The 15,894-nt window shown below is 39.9% G+C and overlaps 1 long non-coding RNA gene across 4 annotated transcripts in view; it reads left to right on the forward strand.

Annotated features, from left to right (window-relative positions):
* Window positions 1-15,894, forward strand: part of LOC144454804 (uncharacterized) — a 60,333-nt gene that overhangs the window by 17,290 nt on the left and 27,149 nt on the right. For 2 of the 4 annotated variants that reach the window (XR_013483352.1, XR_013483353.1), the window contains exon 3: window positions 8,795-8,867. This is a non-coding gene — a long non-coding RNA (uncharacterized LOC144454804). Of the gene's footprint in view, window positions 1-8,794; window positions 8,868-10,292; window positions 10,389-13,141; window positions 13,316-15,894 lie in introns of those variants that run through there. The other 2 variants (XR_013483354.1, XR_013483351.1) reach the window with 2 other exon arrangements.

Raw genomic sequence — 15,894 nt, forward strand, 5'->3', positions numbered from 1 at the left:
ATGAAAAGCTTTCAGTCCAAAACCTGCACTTCCTACTCCAAGGGAACTTTGATCCAAAATCTGAGAAGGATCACCTAGGCCAACGGACTTATTGAAAATATTCTAGGCTTATCTTTCTTGACTGAAATAGACCCACCAACTCATCATCTCCTCCACTCCACCAATATCTGGACATGTAGTTAAGTGTTTTTTTGTATAGATGATGCCAAGGGAGGTATTATATCAAATTTTTAAAAATGATTTGTGCTTATAAAGGATCTATGTGATATGAGAAAATTAACTTTTGTGAAGTCTATGTATCACTTCTCAGAATAGTGGTTTTAAATTAATAAAATACATAGGATTATAAAAGAAACCAATTATGTTGAAATAGTTATCAAAATATTTTCCAGAACAAGGTTAATAACCTCTGCCATATACCACATACTAACTACACATACACATATATAAATGTCTATGCATATACAAATATGTATGTAACAAGACACAAATAGCCTTGAATTGAGGCTGGGTCCCATGTTGGGTCCAGGAATTGCTCCTGTTCAAGAACTGGAGGTAGCACTTGGATGTCAGGTATGGGACATCCCTTATTTTAGCATATGTCCAACAGTATTCGCAAAAATTACTGAAGATGTATGTAAGTGAAGGAAAAATAAAATATCACTATCAAAGGACATTGTAAGACAATAAGAAATGCAGATGGTCATTTTCTCTCTCTCTTTGCCACTAAGGGGTCCCTAGAGTCTGGTCTTCACAAAAAGGGGGTCCCTTTTCTTGGACACTCTAGCTCTTTATCCCTCCCCTTAAAGTTTAGATTTTGTTCATGTCTTAGGTCTCTCCAAAAGGGGTGAATAAAAAAGTACTCAATGTACAATGTAAATAAAAAGTAAAAATTATTTATTTCCTCTACAAAAAATAAATGCCCCAAACACAAAAGTCTCACAAGCTTGTATTAACTTCATCACCTAATCATGAAGGAGTAACTTATAACAACTATTACAGCATCCCAAGAAGGTGATAATTAAAACATCAAATCATAAGACATTCCATGAGATCGCTGAATCTTCATTTCACTTCTGCCTGGACTCTGCAGTATCCAAATGATTCCATCCAGGTCCATGACTTCTGGCCAGCAGTTGAGCTCAGCCTCTTTCCAATGGTCATTTCCCCTTGCAGTAGCCGGACGCGGCACCTCCTCTAATTCTGCTGGCACCAGCTAAGAAACCCGGGAACTCCTGACCTTTCACACTTGTAAGGTTACCTTCAAGGCTAGAAATGTCCATCTCAGTTCTTTGTTGCTCAATTACCTATGCTCTTGGAAAGAGACACAAAGCAGAAAAGGCACTGAGGGGCCTATTTTTTCCCCATAACTTCTTTTTTAAAAAAAATTAATTTATTTTTAGTTTTCAGCATTTTCTTCCATAAGCTTTTGAGTTTTAAATTTTCTCCCCCTCCCTCCCTGTCTCCCTCCCCACAACCGCAGGCAATCTGATAAAGGCTCTACATATACATTCCTAATAAACATTTTCACATTAGTCTTGTGGTAAAGAAGAATTAGAATCAATAGGAGGAACCACAAGAAAGAAGAAACAAAACAAAACAGAATGAAAAAAAATAGAGCAAATAGTATGCTTCAATCTGCATTCAGACTCCACAGTTCTTTATCTAGATGTGGATAGCATTTTCCATCATGAGACTTTTGGAGATATCTTAGATCCTTGCGTTGCTGAGAAAAGCTAAGTCTAATAAAATTAGTCATCACACATCGTGGCTGTTAACTGTATACAATGTTCTCCTGGCTCTACTCACTTCATTCAGCATCAGTCTATACAAGTCTTTCCAGGTTTTTCTGAATTTTGCTTCCTTATCATTTCTTATATCACAATAGTATTCCAGGGCAGCTAGGTGGCGCAGTGGATAGAGCACCAGCCCTGAAGTCAAATCCGGCCTCAGACCAAACATTTGACACTAGCTGTGTGACCCTGGGCAAGTCACTTAATCCCAATTGCCTAAAAACAAAACAAAACAAAAACAATAGTATTCCATTAAATTCATATACCACAACTTGTTCAGCCATTCCCCAACTGATGGGCATCCCCTCAATTTCCAATTCTTTGTCACCACAAAAAGAGCTGCTATAAATATTTTTGTATATGTTGGTCCTTTTCCAATTTTTATGATCTCTTTGGATTACAGACCTAGAAGTTATATTGCTGGGTCAAAGGGTATGCACATTTTTATAGCCCTTTGGGCATAGTTCCAAATTGCTTTCCAAAATGGTTAGATCAGTTCACAACTTCACTAACAATGCATTAATGTTCCAATTTTCCCACATCATCTCCAACATTCATCATTTTCCTGTTTTGTCATGTTAGCCAATCTAACATGACAAAACAGGAAAATGATAAATGTTTATTAGGAATGTATATGTAGAACTTTTATCAAATTGCCCGTGGTTGTGGGGAGGGAGACAGGGAGGGAGGGGGAGAAAATTTAAAACTCAAAAGCTTATGGAAGAAAATGCTGAAAACTAAAAATAAATTTTTTTTTAAAAAAGAAGTTATGGGGAAAAAATAGGCCCCTCAGTGCCTTTTCTGCTTTGTGTTTCTTTCCAAGAGCATAGGTAATTGAGCAACAAAGAACTAAGATGGACATTTCTAGCCTTGGAGGTAACCTTAGAAGTGTGAGAGGTCAGGAGCTCCTGGATCTCTTAGTTGGTGCCAGCAGAACTAGAGGAGGTGCCCCGTACAGCTACTGCAGGAGGAAGTGACCATTGGAAAGAGGCTGAGCTCAACTGCTGGCCAGAAGTCATGGACCTGGATGGAATCATTTGGATACTTCAGAATCCAGTTGTTTTGATTTGCATTTCTCTAATCAATAGTGATTTAGAGCATTTTTTCATATGATTATAGATAGCTTTAATTTCTTCATCTGAAAACTACCTGTTTAAATCCTTTGACCATTTATCAATTGGGGAATGACTTGTACTCTCATACATTTGACTTAGTTCTCTATATATTTTAGAAATGAGGCCCTTATCAGAGATACTAGTTGTAAAAATTCTTTCCCAGTTTTCTGCTTCCCTCCTACCCTTGGTTGCATTGGATTTGTTTGTACAAAAACTTTTCAATTTAATGTAATCAAAATTATTCATTTTGCATTTCATAATGTTATCTATCTCCTGTTTGGTCATAAATTCTTCTGTTCTCCATAAATTTGACAGGTAAACTATTCCTTGCTCTCCCAGTTTGCTTATGGTGTCAGCCTTCATATCTAAATCATGAACCCATTTTGACTTTATTTTGGTATATGGTGTGAGATCTTGGTCTATGCCTAGTTTCTGCCATACTCTTTTCCAGTTTTCCCAACAGTTTTTGTTAAATAGTGAGTTCTTTCCCAGAAGCTGGGGTGAAGGGCCTATTTTTAAGCTCAGCTCACCTAGTTGAGCCCCTATTCTACATGTGACACACAAACAGTGGACTATTTCTGCAAGGGAGAGACCTGCTGCAAGCTCCCATGAGAGGAAGGAAGAGGATCAAAGGGCAAGAGTCACTCTTTCTATATTTTACTGAGTGAGTGTCTCTTCCTAGCTCAGTGACCCGTCCTCTCTGGTGCAGCTTTGATGTAGCCTCTCTACAAAAGGGATGTTGTCAAAACCGCATCACAGAAGAGGGATGAGGCAAACCAAGGGACCAGCCAGGGTTTGCTTTACAATTTCATTTTCCTTCAATGTTGAGCCACACTTCCTCCAGAAATTGCCATGGGAACTCAGAGAAAGTGTTATAGGATAACCTATTTACATTGATCCCCACATGGGGTGGATTCCATGGAGTGGTGTATTCCAGTGCAATCCATGCTGCACACACATATTCATCTCTACGCATAAAAGTGAATGTAAGCATCTATGCACATATACATACATACATATATATATAATACATATTTGTATCTATATACTGTATACCACTTATAAGAGGGAAGGGGACAAAGTAATTAGAAAATAATTTGACGTTACAACACCAAAAGTATAGAAATAATTTTTACCATCCTCTCTAGCTTCTCCCCTTTAGTTGGAGGACTGGAGGGTGGAACATTGAATTCCTCCCAAAGCCTTCCTTTATATAGAGGGCTCACAACTTTTCAGATAATTCTATTTTCTATTTACATCTCTATTGGACTTTGACTCCACAGAACTCCATACCCCAAGCCTTGTCTCTTCTTCCCACATTAGATTATAAGCTCCTTAAGGGTAGAGACTGTCTCTTTTTCTTTTTGTGTCCCCAAGAGTTAGCACTATGCCAAGCACATAGTAGGGGCTTAATAAATGTTTATTGAATGGAATCGAATTTTTCCAAAGTTACACATAACAACAGTAAGGTTATACATGTGTATGCATATACGTATGACACTGGTAAACACACAAACTTAGCCTTTTCCCTTTTTAATTTTGCTATGCATGGTCTCAGTTGTGTATTTGTGTGTGGCGTATTAGACCCAACTTTGTGAGGTCCAAACAGAAAAGTCATTATCCACAGGGGGATCTGAAAATACTTATGAAAGACATGGCATTTGAATTAGGGTTTAAAGAACTGATTAGAATCCAGTGGGCAAAGAAGGGGAAGAGATGATACTGAAGGCATAAAGAATGATAGGAAAATAGTTACAGGGGCAATGAAGCACAGAGAACATTTGGGGACCAGCATAATCCAGTGTGGCTGAAGTGTGAAGGACTTTTAGACTGAGTAGAAAAAGTGAATGTTACTCAGTCAACAGCAGGGAGCCATGCAAGATTTTTGAGGAGAGGAGAGACAGGAACACACCTGGTGCATAAGGAAGATAATTCCAGCTTCAGTATAAAGAATAAATTTTGCTGAGTGGCTAAAGGTGGGGACAGTTAAGAGGAGGCAGGAAATGGAGAAGAGAAGGTCTATTAGGAGACTATTGTGATCATTCGGGTTGATGGTAATAAGGGTCTATAATGGGATAACGGCCATGGGAAGATAGGTGAGGATGGAGGCAAGAAGTATTGAAGAGGTAGATCTAGTGACTGGTTGGATATTAGAAGAGACTGTAAGGGAGGGAAAGAATCCAAGATGACTCCAAGGTTTATGCAAGGAAGATGAGAAAATGGTGGTGCCAGTAACAGAAAAAGAGAAATTAGATGAAGGAGCAGGTAGAAGAGAAAGATAATAAACTCCATTTTGGACATTTTTTTAATTCAATCTTCAGAACAATTCTGTGCAACCTGTGACTCAGGGTCCTCCAAGACTCTGAGCTCACTTGAACTGGCTTTGATCCTGGGGGCTAACCCTGAGAGGGTAAATTTCTGTCTTTTGTTCATTGCCTCCACCTGGAGTTATTCCAGGAAATCTCAGAAATAAATCTTATTTCCATAAGAAATGAAAATAGTTTCAGAGGAAACTAGAGAGACCTCTGTGAACTGATGGGGAGGGAAGTGAGCAGAACTAGTAAAATAATTTATATAATGAGTTACAGAGAAAAAATAATTTTGTAAGACTTTAGAACTCCGATTAATGCAGTGATAAACCATTAGTCAGGGAAATGAATTATTAACCACACTACCCATCTCTTCCTGCCAGAGAGGTGACAGACTTAAAATGTAGAATGAAACATTCATTTTTGGACATGGCCAATATAGGAATTTGTTTTGCCAAACTGTATATGTTTTTATGGGATACTGTGTTTTGTTTGTCTTCAGTTTTTTGATGGGGGGCACTGGGAGGGAGAGACATATGCTTGTAAAAATGAATAAATTAAAATTAAAAAAAACCTTGGTGTAGCTCATGTCTCAGTTTTCTCAGATATAAATTAAGGGAGTCTATAGTTCCTGTTCAAGACCTGAAGGTAGCACATGGATATCAGGTATGGGACATCCTTTATTTCAACACATGTCCAATAACATCCACAGAAAATGCTGAAGATATATGCAAGTGAAGAAGAAATAAAATGTCACTATAGAAGGAAATAGAAATTCAGATGTTGTAAAAACTATTTGGCATCCTTGGATTAGGAGACAATTGTAACTTTCTCTTAATGATTAATGCAACCCTTTTATCTTAGATCAAACAGACTTCTTTAACAGTTATAAAAATGGCTGATCTCCACCTCTCTGCTGCCCTTGAGAAGAATATTTCCCACTTCAATAAATAATTATGTCTGCTCTATGGCAAATAAGTCCCCTGAAGACCCCCTCCCCTTTTTTCTTTTCTTTTTTCATCTTATTTTCCCCTGTTTGATCCCTCCTGGCCTTTATCCTTTCCTCTCCCATGAAAGGTGTTACATATCTATCCTAAATTGCCACAGAATGCTGCTGATTGGTTGTGTCCTCTAAGTGGGCCTAAAACCAAATTATTTGACCCCTGGTCAACAGATCTAGCTGGTGACAGATGATCCCTGGACTGTCCAAGAGCCCACACTGACAAATGAATTTCTTTCGTATGCTTCTGCAGGATGTATATTAATACCTTGGCTATTAGTATTTCTTGGGCTGGGAAAGTTCACTCTCAAAGAAGTTCAGTTAGTGAACTATAGGCAAGCATATATAACCTCCACGTGATCTTACCCTAAGAAAGCCATTATTCATTCCTGGCATGGGAGAGTGGGGGAAGAAGAGAAACCCTATCTTATCTACCTCTTTCTGAGTTACAGAAGAAAGTATTATAGGAAAAGGTGATGAAAGAATCCAGAAGAGAGAACCTCCAGAAGAGGTGGTTCATTTGAAAAAGGGTTCATCTTTCTCAGTCCCAATTAACCAGTCATCAGGAGTGCCCTATGCTCTCTCTGCATTTCACCAGTGAAATATCCACACTTCTCACACAGATAGTAAATGGCAGGGTCCAAACTAAAACTCCAGTCATGCATTCAGTTCCGAATCTAGTGTTCTTTCCACTTCACAACAGCTATTTACAAATGCCAAATATTCATTGGCTGGGCAAGATAAATATAATTACTCAGGTATTCTGGAGAAAGGTTCCTTACTAGCTGAAACAGTTTAAACTTAGACTGTATCTTTGTATCTCATATTCAATTGAAACTTCTGCAAACTCAAGCAGTCACTGGTCATTGATGTGGCTTGAGTCTCTAACAACTGTACTTCTATGTAGTTGGAATCATGGCTGATGGGGTCAGCTAAAAGCTAGCATCTAAATGGTTCCAGAGTGTTATCACTGACTTTATGAACTGTGACTTTAGGCTCTGGCATTTTGCAAGCCCAAATCTGCTGGTTGAAGAAGAGGACTTTCAGATTGTAACAATTCAAGAAAAATAAACAAAACTCTGATTATTATGATGGTGCTGCAGTTATCCTCTCTCCTCTTTTTATCCTCAGTAAATAGAATGGGTAATCCAGCAAATGTGCCAACTAGAGTGTACCTGTCACAATGATTTCTCATCATAGCCCTTAATTTCAGTGTTCAGGTAGGGTGTTAAAAGAGACAACATCCACAGCTGTTACCAACAAATTGAGACTGAGCAGTCAATAAATAAGGGAGCCTGTTAGTTAAATTGAACTGCTTTCATGAAATTCTCGACATGTTTCTTTAAATTGGGGGAGAGAAGCAAAAATCAATTACACGTTACTCTGTCAGTAGTTTTCTTCATGTTTGTCAGTTTCATAATTAAAAAAAAAGAATTTAAGGATAGGCTGGAAATCAGCAAAGAGGAATAAAGAAGGTATCACCAGCCTGAGGATTAGTGTGAGTAAAGGTACAGGAGTACATGAGTATGTTGGGGGGAGGCCGGGAAACAAAGATAGCTGAGGAATATTTTGGTATAATTGGCTTTCTTTCTTTACTTTTAAAGTGCTTTAACTGAGAATGTTGTCACAGAATTATAGAATTTCAGTGCTGAAAAGGAACTCAGAGATCATTCTAGTTCAACCAAAACCCATCCAGGAATCACACAGAATACAACACATCTGATGATGGTCATAGGCCTTCACTTGAAGATCTCCTATGAAGAGCAACTTATTTTCCCACAAGGCAACTCATTTTGGACTGTTCTACCTGTTAGAAAGAAAAATTTATATATCAAGCCTGAATTGACTCTATAAAACTTCTACCATTTCTAGTTCTGCCCACTGGGGTTAAGTAGAACAGGCCTAAACATGGGACTTCCATGGGACAAATGGCTGCCCTTGAAAACAATGATCATGGCTATCCCCTCCACACCAAGTCTTCTCAAGGGTAACCATTCTCAGTTCCTTCAACCTCCCAGATGTATAGGACATCTCCTAACTCCTCGACATCCTTATTACCTCCAGTGTTTGCCTTCTCTTAGTACAAAATCCTAATATTCACACTGGGTATGTGTTAGCTTGTGACAATTTCAGGTTGTTGTTGTTACTGTTAAATATCATCATCATCAGTGATCATTTTATCATTGAAAGGCAGCATGATGAGAGCTGGCAGAAGACTGGGTTCCAAGATTCACCTCTGATACCTATTGACTGTATGACTGATCAAGTTGCATAACCCCTCAGTCTCCTCCCCTGGGAATTCACCCCTATGCTAAGGTTTTATCATTGCTTCAAGTATCTTTAACTACCTGCCTCATCTTCACCCTTGGAAACAAAACTAATAAGCAGTGGACAGCAAGAGATGCATTTTTGTATCTACAACTTACGAATTCCACATCTGTTCCTTTACAAAATGTTGTATAAACATTACTTTTGATGAAGGCAATTTTAGAGAAACTGTTTTCCCCCATGATATTAAACCAATGTGCCTCTCTTTGATTGGCATGTTAAATTTGTGTCTTATTTTTTTTCTTTTAGGGGAAAAAACTCTGTTGCTTTGAAGTTCAATGAACCAGATGGCGGATATTCTGAAATTTTTTCCGATCTAAAAGTGAGTCAAGTCTGTCACCTATTTTAATAAGCAATAAGCCCAGTGGATGCTTAGTAAAGAATTGCTGTCTCTGGTTTAAGAAAGAAAAGCAGATAGGAGAAAGAGGTTTTATAGCTGATGATAAGATTTAATTAGAGGGCATAGAATCCTGGTGAGTAAAGAGCTGGTTAGGCTTATTTGCCTTGTTCAGAGTGTCAACCTAAGATGTTTTGCTGTTCTGATTGGAGAAGACACGCATCCTGGTGAGTGAATAGGCTGGTGTTAATAGATCAGAGATAGCCAGCCTGATGAGCACTTCAGTTTTCTGCCTTAAAGAGCACTGTTATTCAAATTAATAATATAACATTTTTTCAGTGTCCTTTTAAGGGTGATTGTAAGTTGAAGAAATTCGAAATGGGATTATGAAGAGGGGATGTGACTGAAACAACTCAACACAAATGATAAAGTTGAAGAAGCTTGTAAATGTCACAGTGATTCAAATATAGAAGAGTATTTGCTAGGCTGGAGAGCAATGAGGACCAGTAGATGAGCAGTTAGCAGAGTAGAGGTTACATGTGGTAGATGTTCCTTGAATAATCCAGTGACATCAAAGCCTGAAAAAAGTCCAGAACTTTATGTTACTCTGAGCACAGGAGTTTTCCTTCCTTATGTGTTTTCCTGCCAAATTCCTTTCAGTGTCTGCCCATTCTCCCTCCCCCTACCCCAAATACATAGTATATTAGTGGGAGAATGTGACCCAGGTGCATGCAGGATTATGATGTGTTTATTATTATCATGATACAACTATTTTAATATATTGGTACCTGTAATGTTATTATTTATTTTGTCTTATGCTAAGTAAATGGTTGTGTTTAAGATCTTTTAAAAATGTCATTATTGTGAATGGCTGTTTTGTGTAAATATAAACACATTAGTGGAGGCCCCAAGAGCTAAAGTTACATATTTCCACCAGGGTTATCCTTTGGACCCTGAGAAAATCCGAGTATAATCCTAAGGTGGTGATGCTTCTCTGGGAACATAGACTTAACAGATGAAGGCTGATGGAGTGAAAATAATGAGAACAAATCTCTCAGCCCAGAGAATGAGTAAATGTCTTTATGCTCAGGAGAAAGGCTTGAAGCTTTCAGAATGTCGTGGGTGGCCACTCTGCTCATGGCAGGACTGGTTATAACACAGACTATACAGAATACATACAAAGTGATTACAATGTTGCTGTTTGTTCTTCTTTATTGAAGAGGCCCATGACATCAGGGATGTGATGCCTGACATGCAAGTGAACTGGATTTAAGTGAGGGTGGGCTGTTCAAAGTCACTATCCTCACTTTGTCCCCCAGAGCCATCTGGGTCCAATGTCCAGATATGGATCAGGACAACCGGAGATGGCCTAGGATGTAGTGGGTCTTTTCAAGCTAAAGTCTTTAACAGATCTCTTGGACTGAAACAACGCCCATCCAGTGATTTGGCTTCATGAAGGAGATGGTATCTAAGCTGAGTCTTGAAGGAAACAAGGCAGAAGTAGAAGGTGTGTTGCACTCTCTTCCAAGAAACAGAGCTAAGCAGAGAGTATTTTAGGCTTGGAGGGAAGAGAAAATAGAGGGAGGGGGCTGTTTGAGGAAAAGGTGGGAAGTCCAGTTTGACTGGATTGTAGAGTGAGGGAAGGGGAATAATATATGATAAGGCTAGGAAGGAAGGTTGGATCTGGGTCGGGAAGGACTTTAAAGATATAGTTTACATATTACCCTAGAGGCAATAGGGAGCCACTGGAGTCTGCTGAGTAGGGGAATGATATGACCAGACATATGGTTATAAAATTCACTTTGGCAGCTGTGTGAAGAGTGGATTTGAAGCTGTGCACACTTTTATGCTGCACACCTATAATCCCTGCTACTGGGAAGGCTTGGTCTGTTGAATTGCTTGAACTCAGGAGTTCTGAGTTTCAGGAGGCTAAAGCCTATGAAGCATCTATCCTAAGTCTTGCCCCCAACGTGGTGAGTCCCTGGGGAGGGGGAGGGGCACCAGGCTGCCTAAGGAGGAGTGAATTGGTCAAGGTTGAAAACAGAACAGGTTACAGCTTCCCTGCACAGCAGTGGTGGGGTCACTTGGTTGAGTGGTCACTACACCTCCAGCCTGGCTGAGATAGGAGTCCTAGTTTTTTTTAATGGATTTGAAAGGAGAGAGACCAAATATAAAGCTATTGCAGTAGTCCAGGTGAATGATAAAACATTTATGAAGTGCTTACTACATTCTAGGCACCACAATAAAGGCTTGAACTAGGGGAGGAGCCATGTGAGTAGTTAAAAAGTAGTCAAATGGTGGCACAGTGGATAGAGCACCAGCTCTGAAGTCAGGAGGACCTGAGTTCAAATATGGCCTCAGACCAAACACTTGACACTTACTAGCTGTGTGACCTTGAACAAGTCACTTAACCCCAATTGCCAAAAAAAAAAGTGGTCAGATGCAAGGGCTGTTGTGATTATAGAAATGATGAGATCGGAAAAGAGAATGGATATGTTGGGGTGAGGGACATTGAAGAGTCAAGGCTGATACTAAGTTTTTGAATTTTAAGAGGTGGTATCCTCAACAGAAATAGGAGAGTTCAGAAGAAGAGTCAGTTTGAGAGGAAAGATAATGATGAGTTGTGTTTTGAACATAATGAGTCTGACATGCCCACAGGATATCTAGTTTGAAATATCCAGTAGGAAGTTGGTGATGTGGGACTAAAGCACAGAAGGAGATACAGGGGGCTGCATATAGATAGATAGATAGATAGATAGATAGATAGATAGATAGATAGATAGATAGATAGATAGATATGGAAGCTCTGGTGAGACCATACCTGAAAAATCTGTGAACAGATCCCCTCCAATATCTAGTAAGTCATCCCATCAATATGAAAGTGGGTGAGCATCAATCCTTGCCAAAAAAAAAAAAATCCGAATTCTGCACAATGACAAAGGGCCTCAATCTTCTTTTGCCCAAGCAGTTAGATCCTTTAAAGAGCTCATACTCATTGCTTTACTAGACTTACTCCATTGTTTTCCTTATGAAGGGAACGCTGCAAATCAGGATGTCTCTCTCTTCACAGCTGAGCCTCATCTTTGGGGAAGGGGAAAACCAGGGACTGCCTTTTAACAGACCCAGCTTGGAATGTCAAGAGAATTGTCTTTGTGAGAAGCAGGTCTTGAATCTTGCTGCTGTGAGGAGATACACCGTCCCTCCTTGCTCCCTCCCCAACATGCCTCCATTAGCTGTTAAAACTTATTTGAGTACCTCTCCTAAAGGTATATAGGGTTGGTCACAGAGGCAAGAAGAGCTGGCCCTAACACATAAAGGACCATAAAGGCACAATATGGAACTGGGCTGTGGCTTGTGAACACTATCAACAGACCCCTACAATTGGAAAGACAGGATAATCTATTGGCATTTGACTATTTCTATTTCTTGCAAGGATACTGATCCTTTGCAATAATAATAAAAATAACTACCATTAATTTAGCACTTCAGAGTTCCCAAAGTACTTTAAATGTTATTTGATCCTTACAACAACCAACCCCAAGAGGTAAATGCAATTACTATCCCCTTTTACAGGTGAGGAAACAAGGTGAGATATTAAAGAACTTGCCCAGGGTCACACAGCTACTATGTTTCTGAGGCAGGATTTGAATTCAGGTCTTCCCGACTCCAAGCCTAGCTTTCTATCCACTATGCCAAAAACTCTCCTCAGCAATGTTTTTGTAGGGCCTGCTTCTGCACTGCTGTGTGAAAATAATGCTTTGCAGTTAGACTGGATTCAATCCACGTCCTTGAAGACACGGTCTGTCTCAACCCACTCAGTTTTCCCTCCCTCCTCCTCCCACATCATAAAAAATAAAATTAATTGTTCCTAACCTAGGGCTGTTTCTATAAACTTTTTCTTATGTGCCTCCTTCCTCTCCCACACTCCACCACCCCGAGAAAAACAGAGCCCTTCTCATACTACAACAATTAAATCATGACACAAACAATCGGGAACAATTGGTTTACTGTACCAGTTAATCGAGTCTGAAGTCCTGCTTCCCGGAAAGGCCCATCTACAGATGCTTCACAGGAAGGCAACACTCCCCCGTAGTGGACCTCACGGTTGTGTAATTCTGTAAAGAGGGAATAAGGGAAGAAAATTCCTTCTGTGTGATGTGGCAATCTAGTCCTTTTTTCTCTGGCAATATGGCTCTCCTTTCCTATGCTTTCTTATATCAGACCTTTAGCTTCATGACTTCCTTTCTTCTCTGTCACAGGAGTGGGGTAATGTGGTGGAGGACCACTCAGCCTTGTGCTATCACTGCTGGATCAGAGCCTCACTTACCTCGCTATTCATTCTCTTCTCCCCTTGCGTTGGCCACCAATGACGAGAAGTTGCCTGGGATACTTTTTGTTGTTATGAATGGGGTGTCATTAAAGTGAATCTTGTTTACTCCAAATGTCTCTGATTGGTATATCACAAAAAGTCAATCATTCAATCCTCTAAGATTGAAACCTGGACAGCAACTCAACTCTGGGAAGGTAACCTTTCTGTTCTACAGAAAATACATGGACTCCTCTGTGTGATCTAACCAATCTATATTGGTTTTATTCTGGTCATATCCTTTTACTATACATAGAAATAGGAGATGATCCCTGTGAAAGTGGAGAGAAAGCCTGTCTCAGACATTGGAAGACCATTGAGGACTGCCTGACACACGTAATGGATATGTGACCCTAGGCAAGTCAAAAGTCCTTTTGGATCTACCAAAAACATGTAGTGAGCACTTACCTCAATGCCTCCCTGCAAGTCTCTTAAGACTTTAAGGAGTGGAACAGCTACTGCATTAGTAAAGAGAGTTTCTTCCCCAGAAAGTTCCCTGCCCCCAGTAAAATCACAAGTTAAGACCAAAACAAAAGGACCACAGGAATATAATTGAATTAATTTCCACAAATCCATACTTCATAATTTTGTGTCTGAATATTGCTACTAGAGTTGAAAGCAATGTTTCCATTGTATTCTTTGTATTTGTATTTTTTGTATTAACAGCAGAAATTTTTCATTATGTGATTGAATAGCAAATGTTTAGTGGGATCCTTCTTAGCACAGGACCTGGTACATAGTAGGTACTTAATAAATGTTTTTTGACTGACTGAAGGAGCCACAGAACAGGAAATTGGGAGGATAAATAGAAATTACAAGTTTTTAACGCCCTATATGCTTCCAGAGATTTAGCATGGTAGGCAGCTAGGTGACACAGTAGGTAGAGTACTAGACCTAGACTTGGGAAGACCTGGGTTCACATCCAGCCTTAGAGACTTACTAGCTGTATGACCTTGGGCAAGTCATTTAACCTGTATACCTCAGTTTCCTCAACTGTAAAATGGGAGTAATACCTCCGAGGGTTGTTTGTGAGGCTCAAATGAGATACTATTTGCGAAGCACTTAGCCTGGCAGATATATAAACATGTGGCCACATAAATAGCACTATATAAGTCATTAGCTACAATGTCTAACAAGATAATAATAATAATAATAACTAGCACTTACATAGCACTTTGAGAACTTAGCACAGTGCCTGGCACATAGAAATGCTAGTTATAGTTTCTAACAAAAAAGTAGCTAGCATTTACATAGTGCTTTGAAGTCTGCAAAAGCTCTTTGTGCGTTATTTCAATTGGTACAACTCTATGCAGTAAGTGTTATTACTATGCCCATTTTACAGATCAGGAAATAGAAGCCCAGAGGTTAAGTGACTTTCGGGATCACTCAGCTAATAAGTGGGGTGGGAGAAGCTTCTTAATCCATCATTCCATGCACTCTGCACCACCTAGCTTCCTCTGACACTAGACCTCAAGAATCAAAAAGACCTGGATTCGAATTCTGCCTCTGACAATTGCTAGCTGTCACATCGCATCTTCTCTGCACCTGTTTCCTTGTGTGTAAAATAGGGATAATAACTCCAGTAGAAACTAACTCAGAGGGTGGATGCTGTAAAGGGCTCTGTAAATGTCAGTTATTATTAAACTACATAGTCGTTATGAGGCTTTCAATGCTGCAAATTTTATTTTTCAAAGGCAATGGAGAAAGCAAAGGATGCCTATAGATCCCTGGCAACTCAGGGCCTTCTGAATTTCTCTATCCACAGCAATTACATTTGTTCTGATGCATGAACTGTAAAATCTCCAGCTTCAGTGGCAAAACCATGCTGTTTTGCCCAGCGGGTCTGTGACTTAAGTCTCTCTCTTCATGTAGGAAGTTAGGGGAAAAAAGGCTTAAACAGCTGATGAATGGGAACTGAACATTTTCCATTGAAGCACAGAGTGCCTCTGGTCCCCCTCAGAAGTAAAACTGACAAGAAAAAAAATAATAAACCCAAAACCGGGGCATGAAATTAAAGTCAATAATTAGCCAGTCAGTCCTAGAGAGGAGATCTTGGCAGCCTTGCCTCAGGCTTTATGCTGAGTGATTATCTAGGCCAAAAAAGAAGACTCTCCCTATTAGCCTCCCACAACCCCCAGAGTTCAAACAGGTTTTACCTCCGGATAAGACCATGCACTGAGTAGAGCCCAGTGGTAACCAAGATAGAGGGAGAGAGATCAAAGGATTGGCTCAGCCCAGGCCCCTTGATTCAAAGCTGGGGCCCTGTCTGGGAGAACTAACCAAATCATAGATGCTTGGAAAAGGCTTGCTCCAGCTGAGCTGCCCCCAGGCCTTCGGGGCCCTCTGAGCTGAGCATGGACAGTGCCGTCTGCCCTTTTCCAGCATGGACTGAGCTTTGAACTTTTCACCTCCCTTTCAGCCTTGGCCCGGCATCAAGGAAAGAAAGGAGAACCACAGAGAATAATTCAGAATCATCCAGGTGCTTCCTCTGGAAGGAGGCGGTCCTATTCTTTTCACCAAGGAGATGAAAAAATCCCCAAGTTGAGGTTCAAGTCAACCAGGTGGCTTCCTCAATGCTCATTGTCCTTGCTGTGGTTCCTCCTCCCTCCTCCCATTTGTCCCTTCCCAATTTTGTGTCTTAAGGGC

Source organism: Phascolarctos cinereus, unplaced genomic scaffold (assembly GCF_003287225.1).
Source record: "Phascolarctos cinereus isolate Bilbo 61053 unplaced genomic scaffold, phaCin_HiC Scaffold_7;HRSCAF=346, whole genome shotgun sequence".
NCBI lineage: Eukaryota > Metazoa > Chordata > Mammalia > Diprotodontia > Phascolarctidae > Phascolarctos > Phascolarctos cinereus.